Source organism: Leucoraja erinacea, chromosome 15 (genome assembly GCF_028641065.1).
Source record: "Leucoraja erinacea ecotype New England chromosome 15, Leri_hhj_1, whole genome shotgun sequence".
Classification (NCBI taxonomy): Eukaryota; Metazoa; Chordata; class Chondrichthyes; order Rajiformes; family Rajidae; genus Leucoraja; species Leucoraja erinaceus.
This window is the reverse complement of record NC_073391.1, coordinates 38,450,555-38,477,274: the sequence shown is the minus strand read 5'-3', so window position 1 is coordinate 38,477,274 and position 26,720 is coordinate 38,450,555. Positions and strand designations below refer to the sequence as shown.

Genomic DNA, 26,720 nt, shown 5'->3' with positions numbered 1-26,720 from the left:
TTCCCTCGCCTGCATTCACCTATTGTCCCACTCCCAACCCTTTTTGAGCATTGCCCCCTCCCCATTACATTAAGTCTGAAGAAGAGTCGCGACCATCTCTAACGATGTCCATCTGAGATGTTGCCTGACCCATAGAGTTGCCCCAGCACTTCATGTTTTTATTTGTAAACTAGTATCTGCAGTTCCTTGTGGCAAAATAAATGGTCATGTTAACCAATTAATGATTTTTTTTGTTTATGACTTGCTGAAAACTTGGTTGACGAACAGTACTCTGGAAAGGAACCCTTAAGGCAACTGCGACTAATTACTTTAGAATTGGCACTTAGTCAAGGACAGGAGGGTGTGACAGCTTCAGACACAGAAATAAAGATTCAGGAGCTATTAATACAGGATCCAAAGTCCATGCACTTGTGCAATAAATATAAGTTTCTTACAACCCTTGGCAATAAGTGTTGTAAGAACTGGGAGGGGACGAGCAAAGTGGGCACAGTGGCAAGGTATAAGAAACCATTCAAGTGGGGGATAAAACGAAAGGTGATTGCTGGAGGGGACAGTACAGATGTAGGATATGTGTGTAAGATAAATTCAAAGCTTTAGTATATGAATCTTTAAAACATTTGTAGTCAGGTGAATGAATTAGTGCAATAGTGCAATATGTGTAGGAAGGAACTGCAGATGCTGCTTTAAACCGAAGATAGACACACAAAGCTGGAGTAACTCAGCAGGTCAGGCAGCATCCCTGGAGGGAAGAAATAGCTGACGTTTTGTGTCAAGACCTTTCCTCAGACTGAGAATCAGGGGAAAGGGAAACGGGAGATATGAAAAGATACTGGGCAAATCAGAGCCGGCATCGATGATCAAGGAAAGGTGGAGCTCATAATTGTCCATTGTTGGCTGTGGGGAAGGTGATAATGAATGATGCAAACAGTGAAACTCAGCAGGACGACAGTGAAAGTATTACAATGACTAGGATGGGGGAGGGACAGAGAGAGAGGAGATGCAATGGTTACTTGAAGTCCAGAACAAGGGGTCACAGTTTAAGGATAAGGGGGAAATCTTTTAGGACCGAGATGAGGAAAACATTTTTCACACAGAGAGTGGTGAATCTCTGGAATTCTCTGCCACAGAAGGTAGTTGAGGCCAGTTCATTGGCTATATTTAAGAGGGAGTTAGATGTGGCCCTTGTGGCTAAAGGGATCAGGGGGTATGGAGAGAAAGCAGGTACAGGATACTGAGTTGGATGATCAGCCATGATCATATTGAATGGCGGTGCAGGCTCGAAGGGCCAAATGGCCTACTCCTGCACCTATTTTCTATGTTTGTATGTTACTCTGACATCTGCGCATGGGATTTGGGGCTGATCTGCCTGCATGGATTGAACACTGATTTACAAACAGAAAACAGAGAGTAGGGGTGGCAAGCAATGACTATGAGGTATTGCAGTGGTATTAGGATGAAGAAATCATATGCAATATGGTTAAGTTTGCTAACAAATTGAACCGGTTGTGGAGATCACAGAGGCTTCATGGTGATTGAGACATGTTGAGTGAACAAGCAAGTACATGGCAAATGCAGCATAATGTGAATAAATGAGAAGTTATCCATTAGGGTAGAAAATATGGAAAGTCAATGCATCAGGTAATGTTGAAGTACCCAAGGGAGCTAGATTTCCTTATACATCAATCATCAAAAGCAAAAATGCAAGTGCAGAAAGTAGTTAAGAAATATGGACCTTCATTGGAAGAGGTTGCAGGAACAAGGATTTCTTGCTACCTATGTTTAAATCTCCCCATTCTTTGCAGCATCTAAGGTCTTTATTCTCTTGGCATGGCTAAAATAGCAGAATCAGAAAAAAAGATAATCAGGAATAGAATAGTGAATAATATTGTATTTACGGTATATTTTACCTCAGAACCACACTTCTGTACAAATCCTATCCCCCTGATTCCTTTAAGATTTGGAAACCTAATATTCTCTTGGATATACGCCAGGAATGAGCCTCTACTTTACTCAAGTTTGGGGGCCAGGGAGCAGTTGTTATTGGGTATGTTCACATCTGACATGACGGAATCATATGAAGTATTAGCCGATCAGAGTTCAAGGCAGCATGTTCCCGTTAGGAGGAGGGATAAGGATGGCAAAGTAAGGGACCATTAGATGAACAAAGAGGTTGTACAGTTGAAAAAGGAAGCGGATTCAATGTTTAGAAGGATGAAACCAGTGGGACTATAAAGCATGCAATAAATAGCTCAGGCCGGCAATTAGAAAGGCCAAAAGGGACCAAGAAATAACACTGGTACTTGTATTAAAGAAAATTCCAAGGCTTTTTATATGTACATTAAAAACAAAAGGGTAACCAAGGAGAAAATAGGACCACCCAGGGATAAATCATGGAATTTATGCTTGCAATCGGAGGACGAAGGTGAAGTACTAAATGAGTATTTTGCATGTGTATCCACCAAGGGGAAGAATATGGAGGACAGTGAGATCAGTGTGGGGAATACCAATATGCTAGGCAGTTTCAGATCAGGAAAGTGGTGATGTTGTATTTCTTGAAGAGCTTTAAGGTGGATCAATCTCCAGTGCCTGATGGGATTGATCCCAGGTTATTGAGAGAGCAGTGGAGATTGCAGAAGCCTTGACGAAGATCTTTGTATCTTTAATAACAGATGAGGCTCCTGAGGACTGAAGAGTAACCAATGTTGTTCCTTTGTTTAGTGAAGTTAACATAATCCAGGAAATTATAGACTGGTGAGCCTCATGTCTGTGGTTGGGAGGTGCTTGGAGAGGATTCCTCTGGATAGGATGTACTTTCATTTGGAAGAGAATGGACTAATTAGGGGCAGTCAAGGCGGCACCATGGCGCAGCGGTAGGATTGCTGCCTGACAGTGCTTGCAGTAGCAGAGACCCATGTTCGATCCCGACCACGGGTGCTGTATGTACAGAGTTTGTACGTTCTCCCCATGACCGGGTGGGTTTTTCTCCGCGATCTTCGGTTTCCTCCCACACTCCAAATATGTACAGGTATATAGATAAATTGGCTTGTAAATGTACAAATTGTCCCTATATAGGATAGTGTTAATATGTGTGGATTGCTGGTCGGCGCTGACCCGGTGGGCCGAAAAGCCAGTTCCGGCGCTGTATCTCTAAACTAAACCAAACTAAGTATCGCTTTGTCCATGGCAGGTCAAGTCTTACAAACTTGATTGAGTGTTTTGAGGAGACGAAGAAGGTGATCGATGAGGGTAAGACAGTGGATGTTGTCTCCATGGACTTTAGTAAGGCATTTGATGAAGTCCCTCATGGTAGGCTGATCAAGAAAATTAAGATGAATGGAAACCAGGTGACTTGATTGTTTGGATTCAGAACTGGCAAAGGCGATTAGTTTAAATTGGTATCATGTTCGTTACAGGCATTGTTGAACAAATGATATGTTATGTGCTCTACACCTTTATAGGAGCCATTCTGATAAATTTCCTCTGTATCCGAATTCTGGTTGTTCAAACCCTACTTAAAACTGTGTTGCATAGAAGTGAACACGCCCGTGCTTCAGAAGAGTTTTGCATGATTCTCTTATTTTTGAGTTCTGTGTCCACAAATAAAAATAAAAGCCTCTTAAGCAATTATAACAGCTTTATGAACTGGTTCTTCCACCTTCACACCTTTGTGTTTTCCCTTCACTCAATATTCAAGTGTAAAGAATAATAGACTGCTTTTAATTACAGTGAGCCAAAAAGTCAATTGAGAAGTACATAAACATTGTTAGCATTTAACACAAAGTCGTATATCCTCTTGCAACTGAAACAGGACACTCCATATCTATTGCATTGAAATTACAAAATAAATATTGTTCCAAATTTATTTATTGGTTAAATTCCTCACAACTACTAAACCTACTGAAGCCTGGAAACTAATGCCTTAAAAAAAAAATATGGCCAGGAAAGTCAGTTACTTTAATTCAGTGCTATGTGAATGTAAATTGATCTTCCCCAAATTGAAATGCAAGGATGACTATTTCCAGATCATTTGATCTCATTACAAAACAATCTGACCAAGCAATTTCTGAAGTGACTTATGCTTGGTGCTAAACACGAACCAAATGGAATTTAAAAAAGAAAGAAAATGCTGGAGATACCCAGCACCTGTGAAGAACAAAACACAAAGAAACATTTCAGGTTAATGATCTTTCATCACTTCTCATGAAAGATGCTGCTTGACTTGCATATTGCAACATGTGATGAGTTCCTCTTTTTGCCAATTTTCAGTTTTACAGGATAAAATTCAGCAATGATTTTCCAGAGCCATTGGCAACTCATAAAGTAACTGTGCTTAACCACTCTGGAAGGATAAACAGTTAACGTTCCCGGTCAAACAACTTTATCAGTACAGAATATGTGAGAAATGGAAATCTGAAATGAAAGCAAAGTGCTGGAAACATTTCCATAAATGTGCTTGCTCTACATTTGTGTTATTGAAGAGATCGTTCACAGAGTCACTTGTAAGTTCTGCTGTCTGCTACATTTCTATCACTCTGGAAGCTGACTGCTTATTCCAAAACCCAGCGAAACTTCTAACCACCTCCATGACGTTTCCAGAACTTTGTAACAACCCAAAAGGCGAAACTGACTGCAAATGTGCAATCTGGAGCAAACAACAAATGGCTTGAAAAACCCAGCAAGTTCAGCGACATCTGTGGAGGTAAAGGAACAGTTAACATTTTGGTTCGAGACCCTGTGAAAGGACTGAAAATGCGATTCATTTGCAACCTGGTCATCTGAGTGGTTGCTTGGTTGTCTGTCTACATTTATTGTGCATGTACTTTTGTGACTGCCATCTCAATTTACAATACATATACATTAAATTGAGACGTTAGTCACAGGACTATCAGGTTGCAAATACTTTTCATAAGATCATAAGATAGGAGTAGAATTAGGCCAATCGGCACCTCAAGTCTACTCCGCCATTCAATTATGGCTGATCTATCTCTTCTTCCTAACCCCATTCTCCTGCTTTCTCCCCATAACCCTTACTAATCAAGAATCTATCTATCTCTAGCTTAAAAGTGTCCATTGACTTTGCTTCCACAGCTTTCTGTAGCAAAGAATTCCACAGATTCATCATGGTCTGACTAAAGAAATTGCTCATCTCCTTCCTGCAAGAACCTCTCATCCTAGACGTTTCCACTAGTGGAAACATCCTCTCCACATCCACTCAATCCAAACCTTTCCCTATTCTGTACATTTCAATTTATTTATTATGACATTATTATTCTTTATTTATTGTGACATATTAGCAAACTATCTTACCTATGTGAGTTTTAAAGTGCATATCTATATTCAAACTGAAAGCTGGTTGGTGCCAAGCATCTTGTGTCTCCACTGAAGAGATTTGTTTGGAAACTGACAAGGCAATCTCTTAAGTGGCCTCCGCAAGACAACAGCTGCAGTACTCATCATTCCTGTTGAGGGAAAAGCAAGCCATTAGAACGCATTTCCAAATATAACATGGTATTCAATGAGAAGTAATATTTTATCTTTCAGAAAATCATGATACATTCTGTGAATGCAGTCCTTATATTTCGCGTAAGTTGCATGTGCTTCCAAAAATAAATATACTATCAAAGCTAAAATAGTAAATTAAGAAATGCACCAACCATTATGTGCTACTTTATCATTATTGTTCAGATGCTTTTCACTCAGCGATCTCATAGGGGAATGAAATTTATTTCTGAGGCATAAGGAGCCAAAAGTTGCTAAGTCACGTTTTGATTGCTGTTTATGTAGACAAGTTAGAAGAAGGGTCACGACCCAAAATATCACCTACTCCTTCTCTCCATGATGCTGCCTGTCCCGCTGAGTTACTCCAGCATTTTGCGTCTATATTCTAGTTAGCAGGGTTAGGTTGTATGTAAGTGGGAAATGCAGATGCACACTGATTGATTGCTGTGTTTCAAAGCTAATCAAAATAAAATATTTGATATTCCTGAGCATGAATCAGGCTGAATGTTCAAGGCTCCTGTTTTCAATCCTTAGCTGACGGATAGCAACATCAACTTGGGGAGTCGCATTCCTTGGCCTACAATCTTACTGGCACCTTGGGGCTCAACGCCATTTCTTGGTTCTTGGTTACTTGAAAGAAGTGTTTCTGGATATGCCAACCATGTTATCTTCTGCATACGGTGGCAACATACAAACACAAAATTTAAAAAAAACAATTGATTGTAGGAGTCAAAATATGGTAGTGGAGGGCTGTTAATGAGACTGAAGGTCTATGACCTCCTTCATGGTATGTCATAGGGATCGGTACTGGGCCCACTATTGTTTGTCATGCATATTAAAGACGTTAACAACATGACAATGTTATTCATATAGTTAGTAAATTTGCAGATGATACCAAAATTGGTTGTGTAGTGAACAATTTATATAAGATGACCACAGGATTTTGATGACTGGAGAAATATACCAAGGAATAGCAGGTAGAATTTAAGTGTGAGGTGTTGCATTTTGATAGCTTAAACCAGGACAAGATTTAAGTTCATAAGTGATAGGAGCAGAATTAGGCCATTTCACCCATAAAGCCTACTCCAGCATTCGATCATGGCTGATCTTTCTCACTTAACCCCATTTTCCTGCCTTCTCCCCATAACCCCTGACACCCAAACTAATCAAGAATCTATTAATCTCTGCCTTAAACATATCCATTGACTTGGCCTCCACAGTCTTCGGTGGCAATAGATTCCACAGATTTACCACCCTCTGCCAAAGAAATTCCTCATTTCCTTCCTAAAGGTATTCCCTTTTATTCTGAGGTATGGCCTCCGGTCCTAGACTCTCTCATTAGTGGAAACATGCTCTCCACATCCACTCTATCCAGACCTTTAATTGAATGGAAGGGCTTTTGAGATTGTTGTAGAACAGAGGGTACAGATACATAGCTCCATGAAAGAGGCAACACATGAAGACAAGGTGGAGAGAAAGGCATTTGGCACATTTGCCTTCATCGGTCAGGCATTCTTCTTCTTCTTCTTTCGTGTGGCGTGCACAGCCTAAAGTTGTTGGACAACTTGTACCATTTGATCTTCCATTTGTGCACGTCGAGTTGATTGCAATAGTCGAAACGGGGCGGACCACGTGAAGGTTGCAATCTTCCACCCCGGTCAGGCATTGAATACAGAACATGCAAATTGGTGAGACTTGAAGTATTGTGTGCGAGTCTGGTCACCCAATTATACAAAGGATGCCATTAAGCTGGAAAAGGTGCAGAAAAGATTCGCGAGGATGTTACTTGGGCTGGAGAATTTGAGTTATAAGGGAAATCTAGATAGAAACAAAGAAAATAGGTGCAGGAGTCGGCCATTCGGCCCTTCGAGCTAGCACCACCATTCAATATGATCATGGCTGATCATGAGGGGTGTAGACTAAGGAAGATGGTCACAGTTTTTCTATATTGCAGGGAAGTCTAAAACTAGAGGACATAGATTTAAAGTAAGGATGAAAGACTTAAAAGGGACATAATGGGATTTTTTTTACACCAGAGGGTGGTGCATTTATGGTATAGGCTATCAGAGGTAGTTGTGGAGGAAGGTACAATAACAATGTTTCAAAGAATTTGGATAAGGACATGAATAGTAACAGTTTAGAGGGAAATGGGCCAAATACAAGCAGATGCGACTTGCTTAGGACATTACGGTCGGCATGTACAAGTTGGGCCGAAGGGCCTGTTTCCGTGTTGTATAAGTCTTGAGGTAGTTGACTAACTTTTAAAAAATACATTAATTGGGACTCGTGTTATCTACCATATTTTCTATTGATGGGATAACTCCATTATAACATATAATATTACTAGAATGTGTATGTTATCAGAGAGCACAATATGCTTGGGTATTTTCTGATAACGATGAACAATGTTATGCATGCGCCTGCCTTTTTCTAGTATCGATAAAACTGTATAACTTGTACAAGTGCCCATGCTTTCATCTGAGCTCCAATAAACCTTTAAGGCCATCCTGAAGATTTTGGTTGAGAACAGAACGTACGTAGGTTTATTTTTGGATCAAACAAACTCCAACAAATTAGAGGTGAGTCTGAACATGAAGTACTATTATCTGATTGTCAATGCCAGATGGGTTCATGAAGGATGATTACTGCACTTATTCTCTTCCTGGTTCCCATAGTACAACATCCTGACTGGAATTGGCAGGCTCAATGGCTTTCTCTATGACTGTTCATGCATAACCTACAAGAATGGTGGTCAAACACTGTTTCCTAAAGATCATATGTTGATAGTTAACTAGGTGCAGCCTCCTGAGTAATTTCAGTTCAAAGTCAGGATATAAGGACATAAATCTAATGAGTTGAGCATGTCTAAACCAGATATTGCAAATAAACTTTTTTATCAAAGGGTGAATCATAAGGAATAATCAATCAGTTGGTCACTGGAGAGAAAATCATCTCAGGTATTTAAAATACATATAATTCTACAATAGGAGGAGCAAGATCCTCATAGATGGGCCAAATTACATTTATCAATCCTTTCATTTAAGTCTCCTGGTTTGGCAAAGTTAATACTGGAGTATATGAGATCATGGCATGAGTTTAAACATGGGAAACAAAATACAATAAACCCTCATTTTAACAGACCTCTTTAGAACAGATTTTGGTTATAGCAGACGGGGCTATCCATGGCTGCCTGTGCCACCCCCAGCCCGTGCCACTTCCGGACCGGACCTCTGCCACCACTGCTGGCCCACACTGCTTCCTCGGCTGCTTCCATGCCTCACCTGCCGCCGCCACCACTGACCCTTACTTACACTCCCCCCGCGGGCTGCTACCGTTCACTCCGCCGATCCTCATCTCCCCTCCCCCTTGGGTCTGTCAACTCACCTGGATTCCAGGCACTGTTCCGGACCGAGAGTCTGCAATAGGGTCTTGACCTGAAACTCTCACCTACCCATGTTCTCCAGAGATGCTGTCTGACCCGCTGAGTTACTCTAACTGTTTGTGTCCGTTTGTGTATCAACCAGCAACTTGGGTGTGTGTTTCTACTACTTAAACAATGATAATAACTTTCTCAGTTATAATGGACAATCGACAATTACGGACACCATTCCTCCCCTACCCCACCCCCAGGATGGTCTGTTATAAAGAGGGTTTACTGTGTTCACCTGGTTCATGTGGACTACTCCATGCTGTTGGCTCCAAGTGCTGCAGGTAGATTAACTCTCCTGTATCCTACAGTTCCCCCCTTCCAACAGGGGACCTCAATAATGGCACCATTGGGTTCTGCTACCCGTCCCTCTGTACCAACCATAGAGTATACTTCAATACTACTCCTAAATCAACCAATGCCCCCCACCATGCACCACCCCTCACACTCCCTTCCTCTCTGAGCCCCCGTCACTATCCCTATTACCTCCCCGAGCCTCCCTTCACCTTTCATTTGCATTCTGATCCAGCCCCTACCAGTATCAGGTTTTCAGCACCCCCCTGACCTCTGTCTTTGTGATTGAACCATAAGTCAGTCCTCAGCAGAGGCTTTATCTTTGTACCCCTTTTCTCCTCCTCATGGACTCTCCCGCCAGCCTTCGACCCTCTCTGGACCTTTTTATTTCCAACTTCATAATATCAAGATCTTGACTTCCAATCTGCTTGCGGGTCGCCTACCCGGGCCGGAGCTGCGGACTCTCTGGGTTCGGAGTTCTCAGGTCTACCCGTGTGAGGAAGGACATTCTCCCATATCGACAACATTTCTCCAGACTCCTTCCTGGATCTCAGGCCTGTCCTATGAAGAAAGACTGGATAGACTCGGTTTGTACTCGCTAGAATTTAGAAGATTGAGGGGGGTTCTTATAGAAACTTACAAAATTCTTAAGGGGTTGGACAGGCTGCTGGCACATGATTGTTCCCCGATATCAAGCTTAAGGATAAGGGGGAAATTCCCCACTCCCGAGATGAGAAGAACAATCTCCAACACAGAGGGTCGTGAATCTCTGGAACTCTCTGCCACAGAGCTGTTGAACCTTGCATTGGTCCGTGGCCCTTGTGGCTAAGGGGATCAGGGGGTATGAGAGAAGGCAGGTACGGGATACTGAATTGCAGGTCAGCCATGAAATTCATGGCGGCCATGGAAGTGCCTGGGTCTCCTGCACAGCCCGCGGTTTCTATGGGGCCATGGGTGCCTGGCGCGGCAGAAGCGCCCTGAGCGGGGTGGGGTTGACGCCGCAGAAGCGTCCTGAGCGGACCCGGTGTTAGTGGAGAGTTCCTTGAGGACGGACATGCGGAGAGAGAAGAAACAAAAGAGGATCCGGCGTGGGGTGAACGCTGTGTGGGAGGGGGAGTACAAAGGGGGACCTGGCGCGGGTGGGGAAGGGGGAGTTTGTAACTTTGTAACTGTCCTTTATGGGCGACTACTTGTATACTTTGAGTATGCAAGCAAAACATTTCACTGTGACTTGTCACATGTGACAATAAAGTATTTGATTCAATTCAATTCAATCTCATCCCCTCTGAACACACAGCCCTCTGTTCATTCAGCAACTACCCCAACATTGTTATTTAACCCATTCTTCAATTTCTTCCTGGTGTACTCTTTAACAGAATTCAATTCAGTCCATTTCATGATATCATGAAAAGGCCAAGTGTTAACAAAAGCTTTGGGGATCCTGAAACACCAGCTTTACTACTCCATCTAAGTTCTAGAACAACGTTTTGTTTGTTCCATCAGCAGGGCTGATCTACCAGTGAAGGTGCTACTCTGTTATACAGGCAGGAGAGAGTATTCCCAAGACTCTTCTCATCAATTCTAAACCCCCAAGATGTCTCAACGTATCAGTTGCAACATGGTCAATGAGAACTCCTGCATACCTGTCACTGTCCTCGATGACATGATGAATCGGCACTTCTTCATGTTGGACAACACATGCAATTAACACTGAAGTACGCCTAATATATTCTGTGTAGGAACTTAAAAGTCTATCAACAACAATGACTTGATATTACCATCTCTGATCAAACCTGTCAAAAAGGGTTTGCACCAGTGGTAAGCAAACCAACGTGAGAGGCAAAGTTATTCAACTTCACCTCACCAATTTAGCTGTAGACGTCAAGACAAGTTTATTGTCATAAACTCAAGTACAGTGCGGTACAGGTATAATTGTCCTCAGTTACAGGATCATCATAGGCGCAAAACCTCAGACATCATACAAAAAGCATAATACAGTATAGACACAAAATGCTGGAGTAACTCAGCCAAGTAACCTACAAACCTCTAAGTCTTAGGAGTGTGGGAGGGAACCGGAGATCGAGGAGAAAACCCACGAAGGTCATGGGGAGAACATACAAACTCCGTACAGACAGCACGGAGCTGTAAGGCAGCAACTCTACCACTGCGCCACCATGACGCCCTAGTCATTTCTGAAGCAGGTGTCGATATGTGCTATAATCGGTCTCTTGAAGCACTTCATTATGGTAGATGTAAATGCTACCCAACGGGAGTCATTGAAGTACGTCATTGTTCTCCTGCTGGCCACCAGAACGATGGATGCTCTTGTGAAACATATAGGCCACTCAGACCGAATGGAGAGAGGTTGAAGATATCCTTGGATACTCCAGCAGATGCATTTGTTCTTGACGGCATTGGAAGGTGAAACTACATTTAATTTCTCATTATATAATTTAGTCTACAACTATGGATTTTGTTTGGCTTTTGCACTGTGTCACGAGGACAATGAATTCCTCAGTGGTAGAGAAGGTGGGACAATTGGTGATTCGGATGTTGAGAACAGACTTACAAGAAACATCTGTGAATTAATTATGCGAGCGGAGTCTGGACAAAAAGGAACTGTCTGACTTGCATCAGATCTTTTTCCTCCTTTTCCTTGTGCTACTCTGCCTAATTCTTCATCAGAAGGGTGGTGCCAAAAACTATCTGCTCATGTAGCATGCAGAAAATCACAACAAATCTTGGCACCCATTCAACTGCGTAGTGCAGTACTTTTCCAGATAAATCTAAAAAGCAGAAGTGTTCTTTGCACTAAATGTGCACTCGACGTTGTTCCTATTATACGCCTAATGTGCATGTATGCATTGGTTCAAGGGGGAAGTCATGAGCCATGTATTTAGTTAATAACTCTTGTCAGTATGGCAGCTGGCATTCAGCCAGTACAGGCAACTGTCACAAAATGAACAAATCATGAAGGGCGACGGGATATTTGGGATGCAGAATGCGCTGCCTGTGGTCTCACTGAGGGAGTAGAATTCCTTTTGGTTCTGTTAAACTGCCAAGTTCACAAGTTATGCATGCAAATATATAGAGTGAGCTATCATTGGCACCCTGCACCATGGGAAACCCAACAAATCCTACAACTTATTGCGCTTGCTGTGCCTGTTTATGTCTGACAAGAGTTAAGTGATCAACTTATCTTTCTTCGCAGTGGATCATAGGAACACAAGAAAGTTCTTTAGGCCACAGAGGTGGATTGATATTCCAATAGGATCAAGGCTGATAACTCTATAAACCCAACTTTGTCCACGTCCCCATTTTTTATACTATCTGCACATAGCAGAAACTCCCCAATCAGTTAAAATAGTTTCTGTTTATTTACCCTTTCCTTTCCCCTGAGAATCTTGGAAACTTCAAATAAGCACCCAATAACCTTCCAAATTCCAAAGAATATAACCCTTGACCTGTGCTTGTAATTTAATATTTGGTTTTCGGGTATCATTCTAGGTAACTCTGTATTGCACTACCTCCAAGGAAGATTATGTTATTCCTAAAGTGCAGTGGCCAGGATTCTCCCAAGGTTTTAGACGTGATTTAAATAGGATTTCCTACAACTATATAATTACTTTATGTGAAAGCAATCTAGGGTGGATGCAAGAAATTTAATATAAAAGCACAAAATGCCAAAAAATACTTGTCAGGACAAGCAACATTGGTTCAGTGAAATACAGAAATGCGAAAATGACATAATATCATGTGCAACTGATGAGGAAACTACATCAGATGTTTAAAGGTGATTTGTAACCACTGGCATAGCACGAGCATCCGGCATAGTGGAGCTCCGGTAGAGTTGCTGCCTGACAGCACCAGAGGCCCGGGTACAATCCATATTACGGGTGCTGTCTGCACGGAGATTGTGCGTTCTCCCTGTGACTGTGTGTGTTTTTTCCAGGTGCTCCGCCTTTCTCCCACACACTAAAGACGTACAGGTTTGGAGGTTAATTGGCTTCTGTAAATTGTAAATTGGCCCAAGTGTGTCGGACAGTGCTCGTGTGTGAATGATCATTGGTTGAAGCGGACTCGGTGGGCCTAAGGGCCTGTTTCCACACCGTATATCGAAAGTCTAAAATCTGAAGTCAACCAGATTAATTATTGAGGCGACATGAATGGGCAGCAGATAGATAGATAGTGCTGCTGCCTCATGGTTCCAGTCACTCACGTTCAGTTGTGTCCTCCAGTGTTGCCGGCTTCCACTACACAAAAAAGTTGCAAAGTTCAGCAACACAAAATATAAAATGCTCTCTGTCCAAATTTCTTCGCAGGACTTATAAAAAAAATGAATCTGTGTAAATTACATACCATCTCGAATACGTAAACTAAACTGCCATTGTGAATTGATCTGCCAGAAAAAAATTTTTTTTAACTTTAAGATATGTTATTTCCACACCAATCACTTCCTGCAAAAGGACCATTTAAGATGAGTCCACATTATCTGCATAAAGAAGCTTCCATTGAGTTGTGGTCCTTAAAGCAATAATCAATACATCTTGAAACTGAATGAAAAGAACCTGGAATCTGCAAGTCAAAAATGTATTTAATGTTCCCACTGAGTGTTTGCAGTAATTTATTTTGTTTAATGCTCTGCCAATTCAGGGATTAGTGTCCAAATAAAGTTTATCTTCTGAATCATACGTGCCCTTTGAGAATTATTTTAATTGCAATACAACTACAGGTAGTGTGTTGGTATGGTTAATGTTCATTACAATTAACTTCTCTTTTGTGTGTTGAAATCTGAGCATTGCTTGCAATTGAATGGGAGCCTTGGCACAACCAGCAATCATTTTAAGTTTTTTGAATTTGTCTGGTCTGAGGTAAACATCAATATACTACTGCATATGTATTGTTTGAACCATTTATGATTTATGAATCGACTTTGTTGCTAAATACACATGTCATAATTGTTCTTACTATTTTATTTCTGGCTCAGACCCAATCCCTATGGCTACAGCCACTTCCTGTATACAAACCACAGCCTGTATAAAGCAGGCCATGCTGAAATAATTCTTGCACTTCTAAAAGCAGAAGATGACCAGAGCCAATGAACACAGGGTAAGGTTACATATTGGAAAGTGGCTGTGAACCATGCATGACCATGAATTTGAAGTGGAAAGCATCCGCATGATTATTCCTAAAACAATTTGGATGTGGATCAAGTAACTTTTCACAGATTAAAATCCTTGCGGATTAGATGATTAAATCCATTCCTAGCACATACATACTCTCCAAAAAAGAACTCTTGCCTGCAATTTTTCAAGTTGTTGATCTCAATTTGTACTGCAACGAGTAGGTTCTCTCATGACTGGTTTATATTCTTTCAAAATAGCTTGATTAATCCCTTTCAAAATTTCCTAAAGCCAAAGAATCACTTCTAAACTGTTCTAAAACGTAGGACAAACAACAGACTATTTTTGCAGATTATTCCCTGATATGTGAAAATGACAAAATATTTATTTTGAAGTTGGTGATATTGCCATGTCATACAAATTTGGAAAAGTATTGAAAATATGTAAGATTGCAGCAATAGGTTAAAAAAGAGCTAATAGGCCTGTGTGTAGTTCATGATACTTTATATAATGATGGACATGAAGGGTCATTCAAGATAGTTAATGTCACACACAACTAGGCAAGCCTGAGAGAAGACATGGACTTGAGTGTGGAATACACCCCGATAAAAAAAAAACTGGAATACACACAAGCACAGTGCACACCGATGTCAAGGTCTGATTATGCTTTTTAGTGGCAATGTAATATGTGATCATAGAATCATGGCAACTACCTCATAGAAAAGAACCCACCTCATCAGAGTGGCCTACTCCTGCACCTATTTCTATATTTCTATGTTTCATCCATGTAGACCATGATGCGTCTAGCTAATCCCATTTGCCCAGATTAGGCCAGTATCCCACTATGCCTTCCTATCTAAGCGACTGTCCAAACATCTTTTAAATGCTGTAAATGTATTGGTTTCCATTACCTAACTAATTTGTTCAGACATTCATTCTCTGTATGACAAACATACCTCATCTCTTCTTTAAATATGCCCCCTCTTACTTTACACCTATGGCCTCTAGTTCTGCCTTGGGAAAATACCCTGATTATCTATCTTACCAGTTCCCCTCATAATAATATTACTGTATGAACCTCCATGAAGTCACCCCTCAGCCTCCTACATTCCAGTGAGAACAAACCCAGCCTATCTAACCTCTCCTTATAACCACACCTCTCGGATCCAGGCAACATCCTGGTGAATCCATATTCACCCCATAATGATGAGGAGAGATGGATTTTACACATTTTTTCCTTATCTTTGCTTTTGCTCGATCTTCAGGTTTGTCATCAAAATTTCAGTTGATGCAGCAGGTGGAGGTGGTTTTATTGCTGATAAAGTCAACAACAATCTGGAATTTATGAATAGAAATGAGGCCAGCATTTTCCCTTTCTAATCACCCAATGCAATAATTATAGCAAGCCAATTAGATAACAAATCTGTACGTCTTCATTGCAGTTTCCCATTTAGTTCTTCATTCTTTCAACCCCTCCCATCTTTTCAACCTCTCCCTATATACCTGCTTTACAAAATCTACTATCCTCCACTTTGCTCACTCTCCCTGTGACTGCAAGAGTTTCCTCCCACATCCCAAAGTTGTGCGTTTTTTGTAGGTTATTTGGCCTCCATGAAGTTGCCCCCAGAATGTACGGTGTGGATGTGAAAGTGAAATAACATAGAACTAATGTGAATGGGTGACATATGGTCGGTATGGACTGATGTTGAAGAGCCTGATTTCATGCTGTATCTTTCAACCAATCAAAGGTTGGTTGAAATATTGGCATGGTAAGGGAGCGGCCAACTAACAAACAATAGCAGTTTAAATAAATTACTCATTTTTCAATTTACAATCAATAGCTAATCCCATGCTCCAAGGACCAATGATGTGGCCTCAACTATTCATAATCTATACTAATTACTTGGATAGAAGGATAGAATCCACTGCAGATAAATTTACAAGTGATAGAAAAATAAAGAGACTAGCAAGCTTCAGAAGGACACAAAGAGCCTACCAAAGGATATATTTATAGGTTATGTGATTGGGCAAGAGTTGTTAGATGTGGGAAAATGCGAGATTGTGCACTTTGGAAAGAAGAGTGAAAAATAAATTGAAGCAGATTGAAACTACAAGATTGTGCAGTGCAGAAGGATCTCAGGATAACAAATATTGGAATGTTGGCCTTGAGTATGTTGCATGGGGTATGAACAATTTTACAAGTTGCTGGTGAGATCACATTTTGAAGAAGGGTCTGAAGAAGGGTCTCGACCCGAACTGTCACCTATTCCTTCGCTCCACAGATGCTGCCTCACCCGCTGAGTTTCTTCAGCATTTTTGTCTACCTTCACATTTTGAATGCTGCATGCAGGTTTAGTACATATTTACTGTGATTGCATTAGAGGTAGTGCATAGAAGGTTCACTAGGTTGATTCCTGAGGATATATGGATTCAATTACAAATAAAAACAAGGCAGATTGGGCCTGTGCTCATTGGGAGAATGAAGTACAAGAGGAAACTTTATTACGATACAAAATATTGTGTGGGTGGGTTGCCAGAATAGATACTGAGGCTTTCCCTTAGTGAAAATATCTAGAACGTGGGGCATAGAGAGCTGGGCATCCGGACTGCTCCTAAGGAGGACTTGGCCTCATCCTCAGCGGAGCTCGTTTACGGGTCGCCACTCACGGTGCCCGGGGAGTTCGTGCCGTCGGCGCCGGGGCAGCAGGGAACGCCCTCATCCACTCTGAAGCGCCTTCGCGAGTGAGTTGGCAGGCTCACGCCTGTCCCGACATCCCGCCATGAGACATTTCGCCCGCACGTGCCATCAACCCTCCAGGACTGCCCCTACGTTTTCCTGCACCGTGATGCCCACTGGACGCCACTCCAGACGCCGTTCCGGGTGCTGGAGCACGGACAGATGACCTTTGTGTTGGACATGGGGGCCTGCCAGGGGCCGTGTCGATTGACCGGTTGAAGCCGGCACATCTGGACATTGACCAACCTCGGCCTCGAGGGCGCCCCCCTTCATGGCTCCCTCCGCCTATCACTCCACCTGTCCTCCCGCCGGTCCCTCCACCTGTGCCTCCGCCAGCCCCTCCGAACGCGGTCTGGCCGGGTTGTACGCCCGCCGGTGCGTTTCGTGCCTCCGGTTCTGGGGGGGGGGGGTTCCTGTGGCGGCTCCCAAGGGTCGGGCCATCCCAACTATCAAACCTCTCGGCACAGGAATGGTTGAGTCCAGAGGCGGCCCTTAGCTAGAGGGATAAAAGGCAAGGGTTTGGGTGCCATCTACCTCTTGAGGACTTCTCTGATGACAAGAAGGACATTATTAAATGTACCTCCCGAAACACCTGGCTCCTCGCTTTCATTTCAGGACTTTCGCCCCACATTGTATTGTATGTGTAGCAAATTTGGCTATGCTAGACCAATAGCGTTTTCCAATCCAATCCTGGTACCTGTATTGCTCTTCTTGTATTTGCACCCATATGTTATGATTGGAGGGCATACTGGGTGTGAAGCCTGAAACGTGGGCAATGATTATTGTCCTGCAGAAACCAGCCCACGAGGCAAAGTCAGACAGTAAAATAGTGTAAACTCCCTTCAGATAAAAGACCCCCATATTTGCTTTCCAGAAGCACGGCAAAGACTAAATTATTATTATGACCTACAACTACTTGTATATTGTGGAAGTGAAAATCATTCCTTTTATTCAAAAAAGTATGGATTAATATAATAAGGAAAGTCCCATGAGGGAAGTCAATGGTTGCCTGCTCTTGTGGGCATCCTGCAATAATGGTAAATGCCAGTGCCTGCAATGTTCCACATTGAAATCAAGGTAAATAAAAATAGTTCTACCTAAATCTAATGAGTTGTTGCTCTCTCTGATATAGCAGTGTCTAGTAGGTTTGAATTCACAGCAAGATAGTGCTCCAGCCATTTCAAAAGTTCATTCTCAGCAATTAAATTGAAAATTAATGTGAATGTAATGTAATGTCCAGGAACAACAGCATGGCATAGATCTTCCCTCAGAAAGTTACGTCCTTCAGAGATAAAACAAAAACCCAAGATAGTGAATATATTGTTCATTGAAAAGGTTCAAGTCCCTTGTGATATCTCCGAAGACTCTCAGGGAGTAAACTTCTCATTGTGAGTCTTTGCTTCCTGTCCCAAAATCGTGAATCATTTTTAAGGGCCAGATTGGACCATAACAGTAATAACTGTTGCTAGCAGTGTCAGCTCAGAAGTTCTGCTGAATGCAAATCTCAATGGTTAAATGCTGGAAAATGACTTTCTATTAATTTTTACACACTGTGTGGATTTTAGAAGATGTTTGAGCAGGCCGTATGCATCTCTGTAGTTGCCTGGTGTCAGCTCAGAAGTTTTACTTTAAATGAATGCAACCAATCTCAACGTGGGTTCTAAGATTATAATAATAAAATAATAATGACTTTATCTATTACTTTTTACACATCACCACAAAGTGTGTGGATTTTAGAAGATGTTTGAGCAGGCCGTATGCATCTCTGTAGTTGCCTGGTTGATCATCTGATGTCAGTTATGTTTACTTTAAATAAGAAGAAAAGTAACAAACCAGTGACACGTGCTCTTGGTTCTACTGAGATTACTCAATGACGTTTGAAGCCTGGACCAATTTATATCACTATGGGTATGCTTATGTGACAGATATTTCATTTGGTACATGACTGATACTAGGAACACCTCAGCTGCTTAAATGTGGTTGCTGCGTAGAAGTGCCCAGTTAAATTTCATATTGTATAATTTAACCTGGAAGTGCTTGCCAGTGCAATCCACTGTGACTAAAGTAGAAATTGGATCATAAAACAACTATTTTAAAGATACTAGTCTGGATTCCAGGCTATTGAGCATAAATCAGGAAACCATTTGTGGTTTGTTTTTGAAAAGTAATCAGAGCATAAACAGGTTGTTAACAAACTCTCGATTGCATGTATTCATGAAAATGATGAAGATATCAGCATCTGGTTATATCTGGTAAAAATAAAACACATTTAATGTCAGAAGTGGATTGGATTGTTAATTTGGCTTTCCACAACAACATTATTTACTTAGAGGAAATTGGAGGAACAGCACTTCATATTTCGCTTGGGTAACTTACACCCCAGTGGTATGAACATTGACTTATCTAACTTCAAGTATCCCTTGCTTTCCCTCTCTCTCCATCCCCTCCCGCTTCCCAGTTCTCCTACCAATCTTACTGTCTCCGACAGCATTTTATCTCCGTACTGCCCACTCCCCCGACATCAGTCTGAAGAAGGGTCTCAACCTGAAACGTCACCCATTCCTTCTCCCCAGAAATGCTGCCTGTCCCGCTTGAAGGAATGGGTGATGTTTCGGGTCGAGACCCTTCTTCAGAGTTTGGTTTGATTATATTCATGTATAGTATTATCTGATTTGATTGAACAGCATACAGAATTAAGCTTTTCACTGTACCTCAGTGTACATGACAATAATAAACCTAAGCCTATGGACATTTCAGGGCACTAGGTCCAAAGCCAAATCTATTTCTTACTTCTATTCTGGTGTGATGGAATACCATGCCAATGGTAGAAGTAGGTCATATTGAAGGCTAAAATTCTATTTACTGACGTTTGCTCAGATTCAAGAAGCATACGCCACAGACCACTCCATTGGCACTGGCAGGCAGAGCATTCACAAAAATGTAGCAGTGGAGCATTGGTTTGACATTTGAGACGTGAAAACATTTTGATCACAAACTTTCTCCCACTTCTCTACTCCGCCAACTACTGTGTTCATTTCTCACCATCGCACCTTTCATGGCTTTACTGCCCTTCACTGCTAGCGATGAGCTGTTGAGCACTCTGTGCAGATCAGTAAGGTGCTCAACAGCTAAGGTTTGGATATCTTTCATCCCATTCTAGTTGCCATTCAGCACGTCTTCATCATTGGTGAAGGTCTCAAAACTCTCATACCAGTTTGATACTCTAGGCACTTGTCAGTGTTTTCCAATTTCAAAAATATCATTTTTCAGACGCCGATGATGTCATCCTATTCATGCTCAAGACAAATTCCTACAACATTCTGTAAGCTGGATCATAGAACGGGGCATAATACATTACCTATTCTTTGATGCTACTCCAGAAGCATGCTTGACATTGGAGGCACCAGCTACTCCAGAAGCATGCTTGACATTAGAGGCACTTTTAGTATAGTTTAGTTTATAGATGTAGCGCAGAAACAGGCCCTTCGGCCCACCGAGTCCACACCGACCAGCGACATTTTCAGCAATGTCCCTTGCTGACCATTCTGTCCTGGGTCTCCTCTATTGTCAAAGGGAAGTCTGACTGGTTGCATCATGGCTTGGTTCGGCAAATTGAGCGCCCTGCAGCGGAAAAGGCTACAAAAAGTAGGAAACACTGCCCAGTCCATCATCGGCTCTGACCTCCCGTCCATCGAAGGGATCTTTCACAGTCGCTGCCTCAAAAAGGCTGGCAGCATCATCAAGGACCCACACCATCCAGGCCATACACTCATCTCCCCACTACCTTCAGGTAGAAGGTACAGGAGCCTGAAGACTGCAACGACCAGGTTCAGGAATAGCTACTTCCCCACAGCCATCAGGCTATTAAACTCGGCTCGGACAAAACTCTTTACATTAATAGCCCATAATCTGTTTATTTGCACTTTATCAGTTTATATATTCATGTGTGTATATATTTATACAATGGTATATGGACAGACTGATCTGTTCTGTATTCGTGCCTACTATGTTCTGGTGTGCTAAAGCAAAGCAATAATTTCATTGTCCTATCATGACAATAAACTCTCTTGAACTCTCTTGAAGTCGCACACACGCTGGAGGAACAACAACTCATCTTCAGCTTTCAACCCAATGACGTGAACACTAAATTCTATAATTTTAGGTACATACATTGCCTGCCCCCACACATAACCACACCACTTCATCTCCCCTAGGCCCCACCTGGAGTCACACCCATTTCTCCCCTTCCCCTCACTTCCTTGCTCAAGCTTCATAATTTGAAACTCTTCAATCATTGGTCTCACACCATCTGTCTTTCTCTAGTCTTTCTCCAACCATCTACCTATCAGAAAACCCTCCTCAACTGCATCAACCTGTTACCTCTAATCTATCAGGCTGTGTTCTGCCCCACCTCTCTTCCAGCTTTCTTCCCGCCCCTTCAATCAATATGAAGGAGGCCCCTACGACTGAAAATGACACCCATTCATGCTCTGGAATGCTGCCTGACCCAGTTACTCCAGCATTTGGTGTATTTTTTAACTTAAAACTCCAGAAATGAGGTGAGAGTGTCCCCTACTGGACTATACAAGCAATACATTTATCTTCATCCAGAGCTAAATCTGCGAATGTAAAATATCACTTCCCTACAAATGTATGCAATAATCTTTGTTAAGGAAGCCAATTAGTGAAAACCTGTTGTGGTTTTACAATTTGTTTCTCATACTGGTTATATTTCACTGCAGCATATATTGCTGCTATATGTTAGTATTTCAGTAAATATTGTCAACTCCCTTTGTTCCAATATCCAATGAATCCTCCACCACCCCACCATTAAATGAGAAGGCAGCAGTGTAAGTCTACACTTTACAATCGTAAATGATTAACTCCTACACTGGAGATATCTGATGGAGTTGGAGCAGCAATTTCCAGGCTATATTGCCTCACTGGCCTGGGTCTCCTCTAACAGATGGAATGAATGGCTACAATGAAACCAGATGCTGGAAAATGGAAACAATGTCATTCTCTCCCTCTCTCGTTGCATGTACTGCCTGGTTCCCTGAGCACTTTCCAGCATTTTGCTTTACTACATGCGGCTTCTTGGGCGTGTTTAATGCTGGAGCAGCAAGTGGACCTGATAAATTGGACGGTCTTTTCTTGTCCACCACTTCCGAGTGTTATTTACCAAATTTGTTTATTCTGAGGTACACAAAAATGCTGGAGAAACTCAGCGGGTGCAGCAGCATCTATGGAGCGAAGGAAATAGGCAACGTTTCGGGCCGAAACCCTTCTTCAGACTGATGGGGGGTGGCGGGGAGAAGAAAAAGCTCTTCTTAAACAATTAATCGTTTATTCTGAGGCCGGCCTCCCTGAATTCACCCAATTATGAAAAATAAAGATAGACACAAAATACTGGAGTAACTCAGTAGTTCAAGCAGCATCTCTGGAGAAAAGGAATAGGTGATGTTTCGGGTCGAGATCCTTCGTCAGGCTGAGAGAAAGGGGAGAGGGAAACTAGTGATATGGAAGGGTAAGGTGTAAAAAGGACAGATCAAACCAGACAATAACCAAGAAAATGTAGAATGGTTCATTGTGTAGAAAGGAACTCCAGATGCTGGTTTAAACCGAAGATAGACACAGTAACCTGGAGTGACTCAACACGTCTGGCAGCACCTCTGGAGAAAAGCAAATAGATGACGTTTCGGGTTGAACCCGTCTGAAGAAGGATCTCGACCCGAAACGTCACCTTTTCTCCAGAGATGTTGCCTGACCGCATGAGTTCCTCCAGCATTGTGTCATTTTTAGAATGGTTCATTGTTGGCGGAGGGGAAGGTGACAACGAGGCATACAATCAGTAAAATCAATTAGGACAGCAAAACTAGTCAGAGAACTAGGATGGGGAAGGGACGGATTGTGAAAACACACACCTCCAGATTCTGGGATAGTTACTTCCCTGCTGTTATCAGGCAACTGAAACATCCTACCACAACCAGAGATCTACTGCTGAACTACTATCTACCTCCTTGGTGACCCTCGGACTATCTTGATCGGACTTTGCTGGCTTTACCTTGCACTAAACGTTATTCACTTATCATGTCTCTAAACAATGTAAATGGCTTGATTGTAATTATGTGTTGTCTTTCTGCTGACTGGGTAGTAAGCAGAGAACACGTGTCACTTCTGTACACATGACAATAAACTAAACTAACTAACTGGAGAGAGGGAAAGCAAGGGTTACTTGAAGTTGGAGAAATCGATATTCATACCGCTGTGTTGTAAGCTGCCCAGACAAAACATGAGGTGCTGTTTGGAGGAGGCCCAGGACACAAAGGTGTAGGAACTGCAGATGCTGGTTTACACCGAAGACACAAAAAGCTGGAGTTACTCAGCAAGTCAGGAAGCATCTCTGGGGTCATAAGATCATGTGATAGACAATAGATGACACTAAGCTGGGGGGCAGTGTTAGGCAGGAACTATACAAAAGGAGTGCATGTGAGGAGGATGCTAGGAGACTGCAAGGTGACTTGGATAGGCTGGGTGAGTGGGCAAATGTTTGGCCTAGATGCAGTTTAATGTGGATAAATGTGAGGTTATCCATTTTTATTGGCAAAAACGGGAAAGCAGATTATTATCTAAACGGTGGCCGATTGGGAAAGGGGGAGATGCAGCGAGACCTGGGTGTCATGGTACACCAGTCATTGAAGGTAGGCATGCAGGTGCAGCAGGCAGTAAAGAAAGCGAATGGCATGTTGGCTTTCATAGCAAGAGGATTTGAGTATACGAGCAGGGAGGTTCTACTGCAGTTGTACAGGGTCTTGGTGAGACCACAACTGGAGTATTGCGTGCAGTTTTGGTCTCCAAATCTGAGGAAGGACATTATTGCCATAGAGGGAGTGCAGAGAAGGTTCACCAGACTGATTCCTGGGATGTCAGGACTGTCTTATGAAGAAAGACTGGATCTTATAGAAACTTACAAAATTCTTAAGGGGTTGGACAGGCTAGATGCAGGAAGATTGTTCCCGATGTTGGGGAAGTCCAGGACAAGGGGTCACAGCTTAAGGATAAGGGGGAAATCCTTTAAAACCGAGATGAGGAGAACTTTTTTCACACAGAGAGTGGTGAATCTCTGGAACTCTATGCCACAGAGGGTAGTTGAGGCCAGTTCATTGGCTATATTTAAGAGGGAGTTAGATGTGGCCCTTGTGGCTAAGGGGATCAGGGGGTATGGAGAGAAGGCAGGTACGGGATAACTGAGTTGGATGATCAGCCATGATCATATTAAATGGCGGTGCAGGCTCGAAGGGCCGAATGGCCTACTCCTGCACCTAATTTCTATGTTTCTATGTTCGAGCCAGCACCGCCATTCGATGTGATCATGGCTGATCATCCACAATCAAAACCCCATTCCTGCCTTCTCCCCATATCTCCTGACTCCGCTATGTTTAAGAGCCCTATCTAGCTCTCTCTTGAAAGTATCCAGAGAACTGGCCTCCACGCCCTCTGAGTCAGAGACTCACAACTCTCCGTTCTAAATGGCTTATCCCTTATTCTTATACGGTGGCCCCTGGTTCTGGACTCCCCCAACATAGGGAACATGTTTCCTGCCACTAGCGTGTCCAGACGCTTAATAATCTACGCTGCACTCCCTCAATAGCAAGAATGTCCTTCCTCAAATTTGGAGACCAAAACTGGACACAATACTCCAGGTGTGGTCTCACTAGGGCCCTGTACAACTGCAGGAGGACCACTTTGCTCCTATGCTCAACTCCTCTTGTTATGAAGGCCAACATGCCATTTGCTTTCTTCACTGCCTGCTGTACCTGCATGCTTACTTTCATTGACTGATGAACAAGGACCCCCAGATCCCCGTTGTACCTCCTCTTTTCCCAACTTGACACAATTTAGATAATAATCTGCCTTTCTGTTTTTGCTACCAAAACCTCATATTTATCCACATTAAACTGCATCTGCCCACTCACCCAACCTGTCAAAGTCACCCTGCATTCTCATAGTAGGTATGTTGCAAAGCCTACCTGAAGCGTCGCTGAAAATCTGTCCCAGTCCGTGTGCGCGATTTTGGCGCCGTTTAGAGGGGGGTGGGTTTAAAACACGATTTCCCTAGGCTGTTCAAATCGCGGTTTTTCAGCCTAGTTAATTATTAACGAAAAATCGCTGGAAGATTCCCTCGCTTGAGCTATTATTAGTTTTAAGGGCTTTCTTTACTTGTTACAGTAGGTTAAAAATTAACCTCTAAACCCCCGACCGCCGACAACGGGCCAGATCTCATACAGGGGAAAACAGAAGGTAGGCTGGTTATTTTTACGTTAAAAAGGGCTTCTTAAGAACCCTTTATACAAAGTTTAATGTTGCGAGTAGCTAATTTTGGGCCCATTATATCTCGCAGTATTTTTCTGGGTATTTGAGGGCACAAATCTACCGCAATGTGAACGTTCTAAATCAGCGCGTTCACATGATCCCACTGGCAAGCTGATTTAAATGGACATTAATTTACAGCAATTAAACACTAAATTCCTTCCATTTGGCCTATAAATTAATGTAAATGAGATTTAAAAATCATGTTTTATTGTGAATTATTTGTGAATATTATTTGGACACTTAGGCTATTTAAAAATATTAATCATTTATTAAGAAATGGATAGATGTTTAGATCTAGTAATTGAAGTTTGTAATTAGCTACAATTAGGTAACTAACTAATGATATGCTTTAATTTCTGGTCATCCAAGTAAGATTATTTTATATTTGTTTCAGAATGCTTCAATCTATGATAACTGAAAATTTCATTCAGTTCTCTTAATTGTTAAGAACGTTATGGGCTTTTGACTGTCCACGAGCACAGCTTTTTTGTTATGCCCATAGAAAATCAATAGGGAAGATGCTAATTTCCGAGTATGAAAATGGCCATAACTTTTTAAATACTTGAGATATGAAAGTGAATTAGGTGTCAAATTAAACTTATTTTTATGCTTTATCTAATGGGATAAATTGCAGATTTGATTTTTTAAATCTCAAAATTTTGTAACATTGCTACTCATAGCATCTTCCTCACAGTGCTACCCAGCTTTGTGTCATGATACGAGCAGAATTAGGCCATTCGGCCCATCAAGTCTACTCCGCCATTCAATCATGGCTGATCAATCTCTCCCTCCTAACCCCATTCTCCTGCCTTCTGATCCAATGACCAATGACAGAGAAGGAATGGGAATGGGTGGCGTTTCAGGTCGAGACCCTGCGAGGGAGGATGTTGCAGAATTTAGAAAGGTTTCGGCCCGAAACGTTGCCTATTTCCTTCGCTCCATAGATGCTGCTGCACCCGCTGAGTTTCTCCAGTTTTTTTGTGTACCTAGGATGTTGCAGAACTCTGGTTGGAGGAGAATTTCTTCAAAGTTGGCCTACCTAGTCTGAAGAAGGTCCAGCATCTGCAGTTCCTTCTTAAACACTAGTCTGAAGAAGGGTGCATTTGCAATTTGAGATGCATTTTTGTGTCTTATCCCAAGCAGGGCAGAGAGATGGGCCCTACGCTCGCTGCCGCTTTGATCTCTCGCTTCGCGCCTTTCGCTCCGGACGCCACAGAGCCCGGCGGAGGGGGGCGGGGCCTTTCGCACCGCCCCTCCCCCTCTCCCG

The 26,720-nt window shown here is 42.4% G+C and overlaps 1 long non-coding RNA gene across 2 annotated transcripts; it reads right to left on the bottom strand.

The window, feature by feature from the left end:
• Window positions 1–742: 742 nt before the first annotated feature.
• LOC129704235 (uncharacterized) lies at window positions 743–26,709 on the bottom strand. Of its 2 annotated transcripts, none has more exons than XR_008724701.1 (3): window positions 26,493–26,709; window positions 5,308–5,459; window positions 743–4,691 (listed from the first exon to the last, which is right to left on the bottom strand). It is a non-coding gene; the product is annotated as an uncharacterized LOC129704235 (long non-coding RNA). The 2 variants fall into 2 exon arrangements; XR_008724702.1 differs by lacking the exon at window positions 26,493–26,709 and adding an exon at window positions 13,440–13,549.
• Between the last annotated feature and the right edge of the window lie 11 nt (window positions 26,710–26,720).